Source organism: Varroa destructor, unplaced genomic scaffold (assembly GCF_002443255.2).
Source record: "Varroa destructor unplaced genomic scaffold, Vdes_3.0 BEIS01000005.1, whole genome shotgun sequence".
In the NCBI taxonomy this organism is placed as follows: Eukaryota; Metazoa; Arthropoda; class Arachnida; order Mesostigmata; family Varroidae; genus Varroa; species Varroa destructor.
This window is the reverse complement of record NW_019211458.1, coordinates 10,881,265-10,895,396: the sequence shown is the minus strand read 5'-3', so window position 1 is coordinate 10,895,396 and position 14,132 is coordinate 10,881,265. Positions and strand designations below refer to the sequence as shown.

The window sequence follows — 14,132 nt, the reverse complement described above, 5'->3', positions numbered from 1 at the left end:
AGCATCGTAGGTTAGTTTTGCATGTGGACTTTCGCGCAAAACAGTTTTCCAGGATCTTTCTCGAAAAAAGACAACCTCCACGGTAAAAGAAATCTATATAGAAATGGAGGAAGGGTGAAAAATGCGAAAGCAAGAGAGTAACCTAAAGCTATCGAAGGTGCAGGTGCCGATGGCATCGATGGTACGAACTTGTTCACGAAACGGGATAGGCACTATCTGGAGTTTTGTCAGATAGCTAGAGGCCTAACAAAAAAAAATAGAGATATTTCTTACAAAAGTAACAATACTATCAATGTCAGCTGGAGGGCCACCCGAGGAAAATGATAACGCATTTTTTAGTATAACTCTAAAAGTCACAAGGCCCGAAAGCTGTAGGCACTCCTGGCTGAAAATCGACCGAGGAAAAAAACATCGTGGGTTTCTCCGAGACAGTATCCAAAAAGGATGATATAATAGGAGTTCAACCCTGTGACCATCCATGAGGTATGCTTTTCAATTTGAGCGAACGCATGTATACATTAATGCGACTAATATACTGTAACGGGTTCCGGTAATAACACGTACGAAATAAGGCAAACTCTACGGGCCGAAGATTCGATATCATAAAAAGATCAGATCACATCATAATATACGCATACTCCAGCATGGATAAATATACCCAACCAGCACCTTTCTCTAAAGTCTTATTCGCTCCCAGCTGACTGTTTTCGGAACGCCTGAGATACAATATCTCTATTCGAACCGAACGCAGAACTACCGACAACGTTTGACTAAAATTGGATGTAGACAGTAACGAGCATACCCCTCGATCAGAGCTGTGCCAAGTCGCAACTGACACAGCAATCGAGAGATGGGGTTCCTTTAAATTTTAGTAACCACGATTAAAGCAAATACCATGCTCCGGTATTTGACGTCGAGGTGTCTAGGAAAGCAGATCGTTTCCTGCCGATAACTGGATAATAAAAACGAGGGACTCATACAGGGAGAGCATTCAGGTTAGCTGAAAAGAACCACAATAATAATAGGTAAATAGTAGTCAGATATTTGGCTGAAATGATGCAAATAAGGAGGCAGAATAGCAACCGTATATCCTGTGTACGCTTAACTTTATCTCATAATTAGATAAGGAGGTTTTTTGAGTGCCATAACAACAATTCTGTCTGTCACACTATCGCACTTGAATCGGAGAAAATATCAGCTCGACTATTGAAAAAATAAAAAACTTTTCGAGTTGATGTCGTCGAAAACTTACACGTTTCCTTTAGAAATGTTATGCTATTCATATTACGCGTAAGTATGAATCAAAATGACTACAACAAAAATCATCGGAAGGACCTTCCATTGGTATCGTGACCCATTCTTCCGGCAGTTTCATAGATTAAACGGCTACTATTGATCAGATAAGTAAATCCGAACGACAAACGTCATAAACTGGTAAAGAATGCAATGAGATCATAAGATAGGATCTTATAAAAGGTAAATTATACTGAATTTCTTCGAGAAGACTGTAGATACACAATATACAACTTACTGAAACATTTTTAACATGGGTAGGCGCTCTACAAACATTCCAAAGTGTCTTTTGATCAGTATTTTACGTGATGCCGGTAAGATATGAAATCGAATTATCTACCAGTTTTTCGCAAGAATTCTATCTATGATATGTATATGACTATATTGTTCCCTACAATACCTAGCTCGCGATGGGTGGTAGCATTTAGTCTATTATGCTACACAGAGAGTGTAAAATTGGCAATCTCCTGCTTGCCGTTAATAAGTTGCAGGTAAATTCCTGCAATAGATGATATACCTAAAAAAAATCACTGCGAGGATTTGTTCGCATAAAGCAAGAAGCCGAGAATGGAGAAACAACTTATTCAACATTGATCTTTTGCTGGTTCACCTCCTACGAGAGAATTTTTTGCCGTGGTAAATACTCTGCGGGAGGCTACAAGTCACACGCATCTCTTACCTATCTTGGGCTGTAAGTGTTAAAAACAAATAATATTTAACATAATTTTATGATTTCATTACTTATACAATAGGAAGGCGATTAAATTCGGTGTATATTTTAGGAGTAAGGTTACCGTCACAGCTGACAGCACTCGCGTGTTGCTTTTGTAATCCTCCTCTATATACTTAGGTTTCAAAAGACCAAGCGCAGCACGTAGCTGCCTCTCGTTGATGGCCACTAGTACATCGGGCTAATCCGGCCAAGCACTTAGAGTTAAGCTAAGCGGCATCGGTGAACACGTTTTCTCCGAGCCGGTTACCTCCCAAAGCGTAGTTGCATGCAACCCAAGTCTGCTTGCCGTACTTGGGATTACCGTCACGTAGCCGCAGCCGATCCTGAAGGATTTCGCCCACATGAGCTACAGTCAGTGAAACAGGCGGCTTAATGGATGCCCATATGTAGAGAGACTCAAAATTTCTGTAAGCACATTGTATATCTAGTAATGAAATGGAGCCTCTAAACGCAAGTTTATAAAAACAGGAGAGGGCCACATTTATGGCAACCGACTTTTGAAAAGTTAGAAACGTATTTTGCAACTCTGATTTTAAAGGATAATTCGATCTAGCTTATTAAAAAGATTTACCATTTCGTTTAGTAAGTCAACTCAATTTATTCAAGTCATTATAACAAGGCGTGCTTAACTCTAAACGTATTCAGCATGAATAGCATGGAAAACGGCATATCGGGGTTCACTTAGCCACCGATTTCCTCTTGAACTCTGGAACTTTCGGAAGGAAATATTGTGCCATCGGAAGCCTGTGACATTTCATCATACCATATTTTCACAAACATAGCAGCAATGTTCCTATTTTGTTTTCAAAAACTTAAGTTTTGACCTACAGGGTCCTATCGCGATGTGACCCTGCCCTTGTCATGGCCAGTGTTTAGTTCGCGTCTACTAATGCAATGCTAATGCAACAGTCGAGGGCGACTTCAGCCAACTCCGCCCTCTAGCTTACTTCAAGCATGTCAGCTCCGTATTGTGCTTTTTATGATATTTGTTGTGAGCGGCGACCATGGTTTTTTTGAAGGTCGAGTCTTCTTCGCTTATTCTCGAAGTGCTAGAACATGTCTGGATCAAACGGGCCGTGGCTGGGTCGTCGGTTCTCCTGGAAAAGCAATATCCTTTCATCTTGCTTATGGATACGTTCACGGGCGAATAACCGGGCATAAGCATCGATAGCGCCGCGAAAATTTGAACTTTATATTGGTGTATGATGATCGCAAGCCTTTTATGCCTGGAATTTGTATGGCTTTTATTCTGTTTTTGGGATAAGATTTTTCGAGAGGATAAGTGCCTTCTTACCTATACACAGATTCAACAAGGTTAGCCACCTTTACACGCTCTGGCTTTGACCAACTTTCATACATGTGATTTAGGATTGAACTTAATGTTGGTACATGAATAGTTTATATAAACAGGTTTCACCCATTGCTGATATATGCACTAACAGCGAAATGAGACACTAATTGTTTGTTGTAAACAGCCAATTCTAATATGGGCAGACTACTAAGCGCGTCTTGGACCATTTTTAAAATTTCTCTCTTCATACTATAAAACAGGTGGATTTAACTGTCGTATGGATTGTTTTTGTTGGAGTACGCATGTTTCTTTATGGCTGTCAGGTACAACCGTTACTTGGCCAGTTTAGGAAGGCTATGTTTGGTACGTAGAATTGACTTATTTGTCGTGCAAGGCTGGAATATGCATTGAGGCCATCTAGATTTGGCCAGCCTCTCCTCTCGAACACCTATGTTCTAACAGGGCATAACAACGCAATGCAAAGGAGGTTGTCATGACAGCCAGTACAGCTGCTGGCTCCAACGCCCCAGCTCGGTAAAGGGAAACCTACTGCTCGAGCTGCAGATTTCACGCAGAATGATTAGGACTTGCTGACCCAAGGCCTTGACAAGTGGGAAGTCGAAGATACCGAAGGTAGAACAAAAGGAAGAGTCACTTGACTTGCATGTTCCGTGTAAACGAAACAACTGATTGAGGAGATAGGGGAAGACAAATAGCCGCGCCTGTACATGGTCCGGAAGGATGTCAGCGCGCACGCAGGTTTCGGTCGGTCGGTCGCTAAAACTCTGTCTAACTCCAGCTAAAAAATGTCAATTCCATCTGTCCCACTAGAAACAACTGCTGTTCGCTATATATAGTCAATCGCTTTGCCCATTATTGTCAGAGGCATGACTGGGGGGTCTCGGTATGGTCCTGACTCGCACGACTCAAAAAGAGCTGAGCGATTGTGTGCGTGTAATCTTTCAGCACAATTTTGGTTATAGATGTTGGATCGCAAAACTAGTCAATTAAGGATGGACAGATTGTTGGCCCAAAATAATAAATTTTAACGCATAAAATAAGCAGTCAATCGCAATACAATTCCAAGGCTTTTACTGGTTGGGTGTAGATAAGATTCTTATTTTTCTAACAATCGTCTCATTGTGGTGTACCGTTGCTTCTTCTTTCAAAGATCGTAACATTGAATGCTATATATATCATATGGCGAGGGTAAATCCTGCACTTGATAGCTTCTAAAATATACGGCCCCACATACTGAGATATTATTGATAAAGTCAAAAACGTTTCCTAAAAAATTTAAAAAGTTGCCAAAAAAACGTGTTTTTTTCGTAACGTTTTGATATGCTTCACTAACATGTACCACTTACTAGGGACTAATTAGGGAAATTAGGGAAAAAGTGTAGATATCGCAGCAGTCCAGTGTTTTGTTATTTTTGCATCGGCTGTCTTTTGACATTGGCGAACGCCTTTGCCTAGTAATGATTTACGAGTAGAACAGCCATTGATGGCTGCTATAGAATACCTTTCCAAGTAAACTTTCCGTATTACAGCGAAAGGAAATATAGCCAATTGAAAAGTGAAGGTAACAATTGAAATTCCAACTCGTTGTCGACCTAGTGTCACTCAGTGGTATTCTATTGTAATCTTAGAGACTGGCTTGTGCTATTCGAAGAACTTAAGATGTAGACTTTTTAAACCGGGTTACACCCTAAATAACGGTGCTGGGATAAAAACGAATTAGATTGAGATCTAGACCGTTCGAAATGTGACGACGAGGCTTAACTAACTTTCAAAAAAACAAGCACCACTCCTCACAGTTGGTGATCTCATCTAAATATACCTATAGGGCAGGGTGAGACTACATGGGACAGGGACCAAATGGGTCATTCCGTTTTTCTCGCAAGGGAGCTTTGATTTTAAATTCCAATACTATTAAAGTTTCCAGATTTCTCAATCAGATATTTAATGCAATTCCTATATAGGTCGCTGTATTTCGAGCATATATAAGGTAGGGTGCCTCGATGCAAATTTTGCAGCAAAATTGAAGCAGTTAAGTGGCCTCAAAGTACTCAATGAAGATGCATATATGCGTATATATATTAAGTTAAACTAAGGCAACGTAAGTTCGCACTTGTCGCACCACATGTCGTTGTTGTAACAATGTGTCACATGTGGTTGCTGTTATGAGAATAAATTTCACTGGCCTAACGCATCGTTCAGAAGAAACAATCACATTGCGGATAAATATGATTTAAGATCAGAATTTATCATGGATAATTATTTATACCAGAACCATGCATGACCTTGGTAGTTACAGAGTTATCATTCCGGCCAGGCAAATTTAAAGCACGATGCACGCATTGTTACTGTTATTTATATCTGGTCAAATGGACGCAGCTCTTAGATGTGCCAGTACTTGGGCAACCAAAAACCGTAGCAGAACCTCATTTGGAGTTTTGATAGACGAATCATAGTCTTTGCTCTACCTAACTTAACATTAATTTTTCTAGTCATCATGAGAGACTTTTCTAGAAAGAAACTTTCTTTCTAGTTTCTTTGAATAACTGACTTTTTTATACGATCGTCAGTCATTAGAGGAACTTATAGCTCTTCTCCTTTTATATAGCCCCATTTGAAACCCATTTGAAAATTCATTGATTTTCAGTAATCCCATGAAAGGGTTATCGGAAATCAACGAATTGTAGTTAGTCTATCTCAGCCACATAACGAAAGAGTCGTTGACAAATGTAGTCGTATATTTTTTCCATTTTGTAGTACCAGTTATCTTAAACGATAATGCTATACAAATTTTAGCTTTTCAAATCCACTCTCCCCTATATACAGTGTTTAAAACATTGTCCAATCCAAAGTAGACAAAATAATTACACTACTATTAAAAATGTCCAACCATGATCAACTGGCTTTGTAAATATCCTGTAAATCCATACATATATATTCCTTGCCACGGTGGCCTTTGTGGGTATATAGTTCTCGTAGTTGGGATCGTCTTTGTAACAAACTATAGTGACCATCTACATTAGCGCAGCTTTATTCTGACGTTTGTCTTCGTCGCTGCATAACCGTTATGCTTGACCCAACTAGGCCTTATGGGTCGTTCATTGTCCCATTTTTCAGTCGTGCTATGCTTAGTAAAAGTCGCCGATGCCGGTGGCCCACAAAATACCATCATTGGTCCGATATTTTCGATTTCTTATAGAGCACTAATGTATACTTTGCGTCGACGTGAAGGACCGCCGGCCTATTTCGATTTTCTTTTGAGATTTTTCGATACCCCAATGTTTTATTTTACTCTCCTCGTCATTTTTAGGCAGATTTCCCTGGACTACACTCAACGGCCCAACCAGCGATCACAGAGTTTGTCGAAAAGCAACCCCAGTCTTTACGTTAAGTTGTATTCTTTTATCCTCTTCATCTCTATAATAGGCGGAATCTGTATTTTTTGCTTTTTTCGTCCCTAACTGAATTCCAGACTGTACTTAAGTAAGCCATATTGTAAAAGTTATATGTACACACTCAGGCGTGCACACGGAGGCAAAATAGGGTGGTGGTGACCTCAAGCCTGATAATGGTAGCCGCGCTACGAAATGACCATTTGGATTTAATGCCGCTATCCAGCTCCGGTATGTTTTCGACGATGGAGGCTAAGCGAAATAACAGTTTCAGCGAACATCGTACCCAAAAAGGAACAACAAAGAGATGTAGCTAGCCAATAGGGTCGATTGCCATTGTAGATATCGTTATCCATCTACTGAAAGCAACTGAATTTTTCGTTTCGATAGAGATAACTTACGTAACTAACACAAGTTCATTAAGTGAGATATTAACATAAATCTAGTGAAAACAATGCAGATGTTAATTATGATCCGGAAGTTATAGCAAAAGAGAAATTAGACCATACGGCAATTATCGTGCTTTTAGAAGTGCAGAAACAAAGACCAAAGAAATAATTCCCTTCCAAAAATGCAAGAAAAACTTAGTGATCACAGGTGAACCGACTTTCATCAGTCTACTATTGTAGACAAAATTCAAAAAACGTTACATCAATGCAAACGTAATATACAAAAAAAAGAAATAATACATTTAGAAAAGACAAAATTTTTCGCCCGGAGAAACAAAAAACGTTTAAAGATGCACTCAATGTTATCTCCGAACACTCCGTATATGAAAAATACATCCTCAGTAAAAAATAATTAAAAAAGCTCGCTTCAAATCAGAATTGAAATGCCCAGCTATCAATGAGACGAAAATCGAACCTTATTAGTATACAGTTTGTAAATGTCGATAAACATACTGGACAAAATACAGGCGTGGTTGCCGCAGAGCTTCTTACAGACTGCTTGGGAGTGAATGGAATCCTAATCGTTGGGGTGCCCTCTACCAGTGATTTGATCGAATTTATTCGGTATTATTGGGTTGAATAATTATTCAGCAGCAGGTCACGATAAAATATCGGATCCAATCGCCGAGAAAAACCAGAACCTCTGCGTTTACCTTCCATAACACTTATTTAAATTCACTTTCAGGTCATTTCCCCCGGGCATCAAAAGAAGGAAATATAATTACTTCCATCCACAAGGATAGAGATCTAGCTTTTGATAGCCGGTGCCTTTTGTCTTTAGCAGACCGCTAGAGACTCTTCTAAACTGCAGTTAACTCAATTTGTAGAGAAATACAAGATCATTAAAAAAAGAAAACAATTGGATCAAAATATGGAAAAAAATAGCGGTAATCGTTAGTGAGTTTTTGGTCAAGCAATGGAAAGGAACCGAAGACCAGCTGTGACCTTAGGAGCGCATTAGACGGTGCTATCAATCGATAAACTACCCTTCTTCGGCCAATATAATAATTTCAACGATCGATTTATACTTAGTTAATAGAAAACAAATTGTGAGATGCCCCAGCAAAAGTAGCTTTTCTTCAAATTAATGAATATGGAGTCTGTAGGCTTTGGTTATGAGATTTACTTCGCTTAATATGTATTTATATAAATGACCTCTATATGGGTTCTGTAGTGGCATTCGAGATTGGTTAGTTTGCTCATACTCACTAGTAGCATCAAAGACACTGTTTGTCTAAATATAGGAGAAACGACTGCAGTGGAATTTCAACTTAGCCGAAGCAACCAGGTTAATTTAGGCCCACGAGAGCACTTTAGGTACCAAACAGTGATATAAATGAGACGGTTCTGGAATCCGCTAACAATGAGTACCTATTTGCACTATAAATTTTTTTCATCAGAAAAATCAATACTTGACAGTGATATACCAACTTAACGTCGAATAAAACAGCTATGTCTATAGGTTATAAATTAAGGAACATACTGTGAATCGACCTTCGAAGAAAATCTAGTTGTAGCAATACAAGCCCATCTCTTGTATGTCAAGTCGTACTTTTATTTGGGGCTAACTATAAAGTAGATATATAGCATCGGTCGTCCAAAAGGCTCTAGAATGCGATACCCCTTTGCATTGACACGATATAGCATTTTTAAAAATGCTCTATTTTTATAGTCCTTACATGTATAGTACGGTCATTGACGCAAATAAATGGAAACCAAAGAAGCTCCATAAATATATTGAATAGAACTGAGGAGTCAAAGCTTAGTAATTTATAGGCTTGCAAACATAAAACAATTTTATATTGAACTTCTCATCCACCTAAGCATGCCTTGAACAACAGCACAAAAGCTTGTCCTTAAACAGCGCTTCTCAGAATTTCTTCTGATGAATCAATTAATTCCCTATTTAGCCAATTGCTTTAAAAACTTACTATTGTTGACCTAATAAGTCGACCAAGTTGCGGTTCCCTTTTCGAGCCATCGGATAACATGAAGCTCTATATTGCTTAGAATAGTATCTGACAGAGACTAACAGATCTACCTGTGAATGCGTCACATGTCAGTCGGGATGCAAGTCGGGAAGTTGCAACTTTTTTTTTTTGTAAATAACCGAACTAAGGGAAATTTGTATCATTCATTAGGGAAGATGTATGATTCAATGTAGAACGTTTCCTTTGTGCATTTTCCGTCCCGAAATTTGTCGTTCATCGGACGACGACGATCACAAAAATAGTCAAAACAATGTTGAAGAGTCGGAGAAAGGGGGTCGTGGAGCTACAACTACGGAACATCGTTTTTATTTCAGTTTAGAGATCTGTCAGGCCAATTCGATTTGCCATGAAATACATTTGACTTAGTTTGAAAAGTATTCGGATCGATATCAAAATGGAAAACAATAGAAACAGTGTTTATATTGAGATTTTAGAACTGTTCAAAAATTGGCAAGGTCAGGCTGTTGACTACAAATCCAAATCCACGTATCGTCCTTTAAGATTGTTCTCATCTGTGGGTATATGTAAGTATTTATGCTCAACTGTTCGTTAGGGAAGAGTTGCGGTTTTACCACGGCTCGAATTAACCCCTCGTGTGGTTTATGGCCATCTAGTGCTCGAATTGAAGGCCCTAGTATGATTTAGTGATTTATTTGTGCTACTATAGAAGAATGGATTCGTTTGAGTCGATGAGCTAACGTCAACTTGCTTACTCTACCTGATGATAGGAACCTCCACTAGATTAATCACTGCCGCCAACCTGCGCTAGTCCAGCGATTACCGCTTTCAGGTAATCACCACCTACATTAAAAGTTGTTTACTCAACCAAAATTTTGGCTGTGCTTTAATAGCAGCCAAGTCGACAAACAAGAGGCGATCCTCCAAAAAAGAGCCCTAGATGCTTAGAGAATCACTCGGATGCAGGTCAAGGTTATCTAAGGCCCAGTGAAAACCGTCGTCCATCTGCTAAGCTATTTGACTAAATTGAGGTTAAAGAATGTGAAGGGTGCCCAACAATTCCAGTGGGTGGTGCGTTACCATTAAGTGTTGGCCGGCTTCTTCGTCACCCTCGGCTAAAGTAAACTCTATCGGCAGTCAGTCGACGAGCATGTCGGTCCCCACCTGACTTCCTATGCGGTCCAAGAAAAGGTCGTGCTGAAGACTTTTGCTGAAGTGGGGGTAGACAGAACTTGAGGGTAAGGCAGCCAACTCGTCACTGTCGTTGTTCGCCGCGACAGTTTCCTCACTACGACCACTTTAGACGCTCATACACCTATTATAGTGTATTTTTAATTATATTACGGTAAACATTTGGGAGATGTGAGCGGTTGCCTTTGACGAACCTAGATTATGGGTCAAGTATAGGGTTTGCAACAACAGTGGACACAAGAGAATAGAATTAGCGGACAGAACTGACGACAAAGTTTTCTGACGTGATTTCTAAGTGTATGTTAGATAACTGCGCTCCTGCTAAGAGACGATACTATCAATGATTACACAAGCGACAGCACCGCAAAATGGAGAGAGGGTAGGATGAAATCAAATCTACGGCAAATCATGTACGCCCGTTAAATGATCACTAAACAACCAGACGACACTAAAAGCGTACATTTTTGGGTTGGGACATGCAGTGATCCAGACAACCGCCCTAAGAGACGATGCAAGGCAATATCTGCTGGGTCAGTACCAAATATGCTTGACATTGTAATTTTTTCTTTTTACCTTGCGTCTTGTCAGAATTTATTTCAGTGATTTCAGAACATGGCTGAATCGTTTTGTTGGTTGAAATCGATGCATGCACGAAGCGGTCGCTATAGGTTTCGCATCCAAAAGAGTCAATTTAGAGCCCAGTTAGATTATCCATTCGTCTGTCGTAAATACCAGTAATCTTGAATATTTTAGATTGTCATAAGCAGAAATTTTTTGAAGGTCAGACTATATCCAAACGTCTTCTAAGTCCAGTCTTCTGTCCTTTGTATGGGTGGTGAGTGAATGCTTTCCCTCACGTATATATATAGCATCTCCTTACGCAAGGGTTCGGGTGGACGACTCCTCATTTAGCCTGTGAGCACAAGTAATAAATCCCTTCGATTCGATCCATCAACGCCACGTGTACCTAGTTGCAAGCACTAGAGCTGCACCTCAACTTCGAAAAGTGGCTAGAATTTCAGACGACGGCTCTGGAAATCGCCGCAGGTACAGCTTGCTCATCCATCAGGAAAATAACCACCGACTCCGATGCCCTTCCATATCCCCTCTATCTTACATCGGCGAAACCATAGCATCGAGCCCTTCGCTTTATCGACGGATGACTTACCTCGCTTATTTTATTACAGACAAGCGGCCTTTTCCTTTCCTCTACCCGCTTTCGTTTCCTTTCCAAGAACTTCCTGCTTTACATACTGGCAACGCCGAATCCTTTACCAATCCCGATTCGACCACCGCTGCTCTACGCACCCATTGAAACCGTTGCCCACGTTGATCTCTTTATTCGACCCTCTGGCAAGGCCGAATGGTAAAACCGCTAATCTCGGAAATAAACTGTTCGTCGGGCTGCTACTAGTGGCTTCGAGAAACAGCACTTGCCTCGATCGAGTTCTCCTATAGAATTTGGCTGTTGTCCGAAAGAAGCTGTTACTGCTAGGCACAAGGTCCAATATTACCTTGCTTGATTACCCTATCTTAACCTCTGCTTCTAACTATTAGCTCAGGGGTGGCTGCGCGTTTAGTTCCCGACACAATGAACAGATTTATCTCAGTCTCTCTTAGTCTCCTCAGGCCCAGCTCAATCTCTTTCCTCTCTTTCCTTTGGACCTTTTACCCATGTGCTCTCAATCGATGACGAATTTCCGCTTTTCACGTGAATGCGTAATTCTCTGAAAAAAAGAACATTGACGATGGACTCAACCTACAAAACTGACCAGGGACGCGTATAGAGTAAATTGGAGCGCATCTAACTGTCTTGCTTGATATACCAACAGGTAACGAGAAAAGAATAAGCTTCAGAACACTTAAAATATCGTTGTAGATCAATCGATGTTGTAGTCTGTTTGTAGCAACTATATAGCGCGTAAATTCAAACAGACAAAACCAGGTACTGGTGATCTGTCTTGAGCGGTTGTCGCTCCACGCATTTGTTTGTCAAATGACACACGGTAGGGAAGTCGGAGCTCAAGCTGTTGACATTCCCCCGGTAACTTTAAAAACTGAGCTAAGTCCCGCCGTTGGTCAGATTGTCATATTGCTTGGTAGAAAGACTTTTTTGGTTTCTCCATTCTATTTTTCCTAGCTCTATGGTTAGTGGTGAAACTCAATGCAGATGGTGGTTTTTGACAGTCCTGTTCATCATGATGATGATGACGCTGACGAGTGCTACTGTTTGTGTCGGTAACGAATTGCATCGAAATATCTTTCGGGGGCACTTAAGCAGTTTTTGGGACATAGTTTAACCGGCAAGGTACAGGCGTCGCTCAAGTTTTCAATATCAACCTAGAATATATCGTTTAGCTTCAAAGATAGCACAGTTATAAACACGTTGCACGAATCATACTTTACACCCAAAATGCAGGCATATTTTACCACGATCACTTTTCGTTTAACAGCTTTGCAGCATCATTAACAGGTAATGGTTTAATCATTGGTCTTCTTTTGGTTTTGCTAACCTAGACTGCAACGTAAAAAGTCGTTCGTGTGTTTTTTTTGTGTCTAGCTTACATTATACTTCAGTACACCTCATTGTCAAACGTTTATTTAATACAAAATTGAAATACATTTAATGAAGATGAATGTCGCACGCCTAAAACAAGAAGACCAACAGACGCTTCTGCAACAAATACATTACTAGAGACTGGTACGCTGAATGAAACGTCTCTGGCTCTTTATGGAAAATCTTATCTCCCGCGTGCAAAAAGCAACGTCGTGCAATCTAATGTCGGTAACATTCATAGTGGTTCTTCTACGTGCGGCTAAACACAGTATAGTACCCCGACTTTGCTGCAGAGTGAACACGCATCCAACGTTAAGGACTTTCAAACATGGCTGCCACAGGGCCAAACATGGCACGGGATCTGCATGGTCTAGTAATCATTTATAGTCTGTCGAAATTAGCCTAGAACAAGTCGGAGACGACGACGACGCCAGTATCGTAGTCACCACTACCCGCAAACACCCGCACCCGATAATGCTATTGGCTTCACGCGCTGGAATAGCTCAGCGAAAACGACCGGAACTCTTAAATAACCGTATTGGCGGGCAATAACAACCCACCGAGAGATACTTTTTATGCCATTTAGTCTAAACTTGTTAAAAATTTTCTAGGAAACATTAGCTAGAAAGTAAGAGTCTGCTTAAATTAAGTGAAATAAATGTTTCGAATTATACACGCGATGCAACTGCTAGGCATTACTTCGAACAGCTGGCCCCTGCTACCACAAACTAAAGCATATCTGTGTGGTTTTGAACTTATATCACCCTAAATATCTTGAAATATCGTATTGAAGTACGATACCATTCTATCACCACGTCAGTGGCTAAGGTACAGTAAAGTTACGTAATGTCACATACCAAACGCCCACGCTCAAATGGTCCGTTCTATTACATGCCTAAAATCTCCTCCCTCTAATAGGAGCGCGCGGTTATAATTTTTTTTAAGCAAAAAAACATGTGTCACATTGTTTCAGTTCACTGTGCACCTATCAATCGAAAGCGAGTGATGCGAAGATCGCGGCGCATACGTTATTGCACGTTTTTGATTTCCCTAGATAAATAATCAATTGTTTTAAGATCAATCAATTATTCTTTTTTTGCAGCAACTGATACGTAATGGACACAAACAGCTGTCAAGGCTATTGCGATGTTTATGTTTTCTCAAGGGAAGGTGGTATCCATTTTCCGTGCATGTCCAACATGTGTTTGCATGCACGGACGATGCGTCAGTAACCCTATTGCCCACTGTTTGCCCATGAC

The 14,132-nt window shown here is 40.3% G+C and overlaps 1 protein-coding gene and 1 pseudogene across 2 annotated transcripts in view; one reads left to right on the top strand and one right to left on the bottom strand.

The window, feature by feature from the left end:
* The window catches only part of LOC111250607 (5-hydroxytryptamine receptor 1-like), a 287,617-nt gene that overhangs the window by 235,469 nt on the left and 38,016 nt on the right, over positions 1-14,132 (top strand). The gene's annotated exons all lie outside the window — the stretch shown is intronic.
* LOC147755268 (uncharacterized) lies at positions 2,150-3,385 on the bottom strand (annotated as a pseudogene).